Source organism: Arachis duranensis, chromosome 4 (assembly GCF_000817695.3).
Source record: "Arachis duranensis cultivar V14167 chromosome 4, aradu.V14167.gnm2.J7QH, whole genome shotgun sequence".
Taxonomy (NCBI): Eukaryota; Viridiplantae; Streptophyta; class Magnoliopsida; order Fabales; family Fabaceae; genus Arachis; species Arachis duranensis.
The window spans coordinates 73685199-73691668 of NC_029775.3; the positions used below are offsets into that span (position 1 = coordinate 73685199).

At 36.3% G+C, this 6470-nt stretch overlaps 1 non-coding gene across 1 annotated transcript; it reads right to left on the reverse strand.

The window, feature by feature from the left end:
- Positions 1-3708: 3708 nt before the first annotated feature.
- On the reverse strand, positions 3709-3814 carry LOC127747239 (small nucleolar RNA R71). Its single transcript, XR_008009041.1, has one exon. It is a non-coding gene; the product is annotated as a small nucleolar RNA R71 (small nucleolar RNA).
- Between the last annotated feature and the right edge of the window lie 2656 nt (positions 3815-6470).

Consider the following 6470-nt stretch of genomic DNA (forward strand, 5'->3'; position numbering starts at 1 on the left):
CAGCCCCAGCACACACCAAGTGGGCCCCAGAAGTGGATTTCTGCGCTATCTATCATAGTTTACTCATTTTCTGTAAACCTAGGTTACTAGTTTACTATTTAAACAACTTTTAGAGACTTATTTTGGATCTTTGTTTTTCATTTAAACACGCTTGTTCCTATCTAAGATGTTCATTCGCGCTTAATTGTGAAGGAGGTGATGATCCGTGACACTCATCACCTTCTTCAATCCATGAACGTGTGTCTGACAACCACCTCCGTTCTACATCAGATTGAATGAGCATCTCTTAGCTTCCTTAATCAGAATCTTCGTGGTATAAGCTAGAACTGATGGCGGCCACTCTTGAGGATCCGGAAAGTCTAAACCTTGTCTGTGGTATTCTGAGTAGGATTCAAGGATTGAATGGCTGTGACGAGCTTCAAACTCGTGATTGCTGGGCGTGATGACAAACGCAAAAGGATCAATGGATCCTATTCCAACATGATCGAGAACCAACAGCTGATTAGCCGTGCTGTGACAGAGCATCTGGACCGTTTTCACTGAGAGGATGAGAAGTGGCCACTGACAATGGTGACACCCTACATACAGCTTGCCATGGATGGAACTTTACAAACAATTGAGTTGAATATTACATTGCAGAAATTCAGAGGACAAAACATCTCCAAAACTCCAACATATTCTCCATTAATAAAGTAACAATTCCTTATTCCAAACACTTTTACTTCTTACAATTAAATCCAAATAACCTTATTGTTATCCTGACTAAGATTAATAAAATAAACATAGCTTGCTTCAAACCAATAATCTCCGTGGGATCGACCCTTACTCGCGTAAGGTATACTTGGACGACCCAGTGCACTTGCTGGTTAGTTGTACGGATTGCAAATTCGTGCACCATGGGGTGATTGAAAATTATGTGGACATGATTTAGGAACTTTTTGGGGCTATTTTCATTATGAAACAATTGGTTTTGAATTGAGGATTTTGAAAAATTGGAGGTTTTGTATTTTTGAAAAAAAATTGATTTTTGGACCAACTTCGGTAGGCCATAACTTGGCTTTCGGAATTCTAAATCTTGTAAAACTTATTTTAAATTACAATTGGGTTTCTGAAGTTTATGATGTTCAAAGAACGAACTGAAAAGGATTTTTAACAAAAAAGTTATGCGCTTTTGAAGTTTGGTGTGAAAAACTGATTTTTGAACTCATCACCTTTTTGGAGTTTCTGATAGGCATGTGTTGAGTCTACATTTTATGATAATTTTTGCTTGAATTGAGAAGATTTCATCACATAAACTTGCATCTATTCATTTGAATAGCATGCTTTTGTGAATATTCTCTAAATTACACCTAATGATTGAAAACATACTTTTTTGTGCTTTAAATTGTCAATTTAATTCCACTTGTATTCCACTCGATGTCGTGATATATTTTTTGAGTGGTTTTAGGACTAATAGGCAAGGATGGCTTTAGAGAAGTGGAAGAAAAACATGCAAAGTGGAAGATTACATGAAAAAACAAAGAAAAGCAACACACTGGTGTGTACGTACGCACACCTTCCTATGCGTACGCACAAGAGGAGTTTCACCAAGTGTGCATACGCACACATGCCTGTGCGTATGCACAAGTACGAATGCGTGTCTCAATTAAAATATCACGTGTTTCACATTTTTGGGGGGCCTCTTTGGCCCAAACCTAAAAAGTATTGAACTCTATCAAAGGTGGACAACATACCAATACATAAATAGATCAAATTAACAAGTCCTATTAGGTTTTTAGTTAGTTGTTTTAGGAAAACACTCTCAATTTTCATTAGGGTTCTTAGTAGAGTTTGCTATTTTACGTCTTAATCTTGGATTCTAGCTTGTTTCTATTGTAAGTAGTCTTTAATTTTTTCTTCAATTATACTATATTTACTCATACATTCTTATAATAGAAGTTACCTTGTTAGTTTAATTACTTTTGAATTTTTGAGTTTTTTGTTGACGAATTTGATGTTTTAAGGTTTATATATGCTTGATTGAGTTGCTATTGTTCATTGTTTACATTGATTTGTCATAATTTCAAATATCTTTTGAAATTTACTATGTTTTGTTATTATACCCACCAAGTGTTTGTGGAAATATCCATTATGAATATGGAGTAGATTTTCACTCCTTGACTTGGGGTCTAAGTAACTCAGATCCTAGAGTCATTAATGTTTAACATTAAGTGGTAATTTTGGGTTGTTAGTTGCTCTTGTTTCCACTAATGCTAGTTTTTTACTAAGTTTAATTAGTAAGTTAGCTAGGATTTGTGAATTAAGACCAATTATGCTTACTTGACTTTTTCCATTGTTTAGGGATTAATTAAGTGGGATTAACTCATTGTAATTGTCATGGTTGTGGTTATGACAAGGATATAATTCCTTAACTCTCAACTCCAAGTTAAGGCTCTTTCATGCCTTGAATTACATCCTCGTTGACTTATTGCTCCAATCCTCTTTAATTTGCATTAATTATCTTTTGATTTAGTAATAACTTAGTAATTATTCTTATTCATGCTTGTTTAGTTTATTGTCTTGCTTGTTTGCTACTTTTGACTCTTTGTTATTTTATTGCTTTAGTTCATTTAATTTTTAATTCCTTTAATTTCCATTTTATGCTTGAGAACCCCGAATTCACAACCAAACTTGGACACTTGATTGCTAGTGAAAAATGACCCGGAAAGTAAAACTCCCAATTTTTATTGATTTGAATTGTGACATTATTCTTCTAAACTTTGATCCACGCTGTTTTGTCGGTTGGGAGCTATACTCGCAATGCATTCTACTCTTTTCAATTAGGTGAAAGAATTCCTAATGGACGATCCGGCGAGCATCAAGTTTTTGACACCATTGCTGGGGACTATGCAATTGGGTGTCATATTTTTTGTTGTTATGAATATGTGAATATTGTGAATAGCTTCTTCTTGCTTGTTAGTTGACACTACTTGGTAGCTAGTGTTTTTAGTTTTGGTAGTTATTGTTAGTTGTTAGTTGTTAGTTTATTTCTTTAATTACTCTTGCTTTGGTATTTAATAGTTGCATGATTTCTATGATTCCCCAGTTGAATGACACAATCGCTTTCAGACCCGAGCTTGGCCCCATTTAATCCTGAGATAAAAAGAACTTTAACTCATACTAGGCAAGCTCAGTGCCGGTTAGGATTTGCGCATAGTGAATCGAATTCTCTTGACGAGCAACCCGATTCACCGTTGCTCTCTAACCGTGATTCTCATTCTTCATTTAACGAGGGAACCTTGTATTCTTCTATTGGAAGTTCTGAAGTTTTTGTGAGTGATTTAGGTGATGGAAGCACGGTGACACCACGGAGAGTCACTCTTAAGGAAGCGGGAGCTCTAAATATCACTTTGCAACCGCTACAAATTCGTTACCCAGATTTGGATGCAAATTTTGAACTTAAGACTAGGTTAATCAACTTACTTCCTAAGTATCATGGGTTGCCGGGTGAAGATCCGCTTAAACATTTGAAGGACTTTCAAGTAGCGTGCTCAACTGCAAGGAGACATGGATCGGATGAGATAGCTGTGAAAGTTTTTGCTTTTCCTTTCTCTTTAGAGGAAAAAGCAAAGGAGTGGTTTTATACTCAACCAGATGAGGTGATAACCAACTGGGATTTGTTAAGGAAGAAGTTCCTAGAGAAGTTCTTTACACCTCAAAAGACGGACTATTTGAGGAAAAAGATTTCTTGTATTATGCAAAAAGATGGAGAGACACTTTATGAATATTGGAAACATTTTGAGAAGTTGCTTGAGTTTTGCCCTCATCATCGCATTGATGATTTGGTGCTCATAAGTTATTTTTGTCAAGGCTTAGTTCTACAAAACAAGCTTCTAATTGACGCCTCAAGTGGAGGATCTCTAAATAAGCATAAAACTGCGGAAGAAGCATGGAAAGTCATCTTGGATTTAGCGAATTCAACACAACACTTGAGGATGAGAAATCCCCAACCAAAGTCTATTAGTGAGGTTTCTCCTTCTGTGATGCTATCTTAACTAAGACACTTGGTGAAATGACCATTTTGTTGAGACAAATTCATCAAAGTCAATAATTTCCACCAATGCTCTTAACTCAACCTCAATCACCTCGAATTAAAGGACCTTCTAGACTATGTAGCATTTGTGTTTGTAGTAGCCATTACACCGATGAATGCCCACAAATTCAATAGGATAATATATTGGCGGTAGCTAACCCTTATACACAAAGGTCAACCTTCCATCAAAGTAATCAAGGATCATATTAATATGGAGGAAATCAAGGTCAAGGGTGGAGAGATAACTCTAACCAAAGATGGCAACAACCCTCTCAAAATCACCATTTTCAATCCCAACAAGCTTACTACCAGTAATCATCTCAAAATCAACAACCTTAATTCTACCAACCACCACAATCCCACCAACAACCATACCAACCACAAAGACCACCCCACTCACAATCAAACTAACAGTCACATCATCAACCACCATATTAATCCCCACCTCAATTAAGATACCAACCACCACACACTAGACCAACCTTCTACTAAAATAACCAAACCTCTTCCTCTAACCAACCCCAAGTGGATGACACACTTTGTGCCTTTATCTAAGAGCAATGGGAGTTTCAAAAGAAGCAAGATACCTATATGGTAACCATAGCCGAGGCCTTGTCCCGTTTGACACTACCACCATCTAACAATAATCATAATACCTCCCAACTATCTACCTCTAGTGGTCTACTTTCTTGACCTCAACCAAACTCCAAGTGTAGCATCAATACAATCACCCTAAGGAGGGATATAACACTTGAGAAGATTGACCCTAAGTCTACAATTGTGACGGTGGATGTCCATGATAAAGAAGTTGATGAGGAGGTGGACTTGGATGAGAACAAAAAGGGAGATATTGCAAAAGGAGAGGAGGATCAATTGAAGTCTAAGGAACCGAAATGGAAGAATCCCCTAGAAGAGCCCATCCCTATACCTTTTCCAACGGTAGCCAAGAAGACTAAGATGCATGAAGAGGTTAATCTCAATGTGGTGCAAATCTTCAAGAAGGTTGAGGTAACCGTTCCACTTTTTGATACCATCCAACAAGTTTCAAAATATGTTAAATTCCTTAAGGATGTGTACACTCATAAAGAGAAAATTAGTGAGCTAAGGATGAGTATGTCGGGTAGTTCTATTTTTTCTATCATGGAAGGTATTCCAGAAAAATATAGTGATCTCGGTCCTTGTTTGGTACCTTGTGTGATTGGTGGGATGCAAATTATAGATTGTATGTGTGTGAACATCATGCCACTCTCAATTTATGAGAAGTTGAATTTGGCACCGTTGAAGTGGTCTAGAGCTAGCTTTATGTTGGCCGATAAAAGCATAGTTTTGGTTGTGGAGGATTTAACTTTTTCGGTGGATGATGAGTCAATATTTGATGAGATATTTTGACTTGATTCGAGTGGATTTCATCTCATAAACTCACACTTATTCACCAAAATAGCATACTTTTGTGATTTCTCCCTAATTTGATCCTAAATGTGAAAACATGTATTTTTGTGCTTAAATTAGTGATTTTTAATTCCACTTTTATGCCATTCGATGCCGTGATATGTTTTGCGAGTGATTTCAGGTCAATTAGGCAAGATTGGTTGGACAAAAGTGGAAGAAAGCATGTACAAGGGAGAATACATGAAGAAAACAAAGGAGAAGCACACATTGACGTGTGCGTGCGCACAACGACCTGTGTGTATGCACAAGAGTCAAACCAGCAAAGTGTGCGTACGCACACATCTATGCGTACGCACAGGTCCCTTTACGTGGTTTCATTAATGAAACACATGATCCACATTTTTGGAGGCCTTTGGCTCAGTTTTGGAAGGCTTTATACTGAATGAAAAGTGTTATATCAAGGGGAATTGAAGACATATGAGAAGAAGAGTTATTATTAGGTTTTTAGCTTCCATTATGACTTAGAACATAATTTTAGGAGTATGAGTAGTGTAGTTAGAATGCTCTCTTAGGGTTTTATCTCATTTTCCATTTCCATTTCCATTGTAGCATTTTATAGTCAAGTTTTCATCTTGGATTTTGCTTCTTTAATTGTAAGTACTCTTAATTTCTCTTTAATTACATCATCTTTACTTTCATTTTCTTTTGGTTCAAATTACTTTGTTCATATTTCCAATTTTAGTATCTTGAAGTTTTGATTGATGAATTTAGTGTTTATGGTTTATATATGCTTGACTACTTGTTTATAGTTGGTATTGTGAATAGTTAGTTATAGTTTTCATTTTTCTTTACAATTTCTCATGTTTTGGTTTTATGCCCATAAGGTGTTTGTGAAAATGCCAATTATGGATTTTGAGTAGATTTTCACACCTTGGCTTGGGATTTGAGTTCCTAGGATACTAGAGTCATAATATCCGACATTTAGTGGTAATTCTTGGGTAGTTAGTTG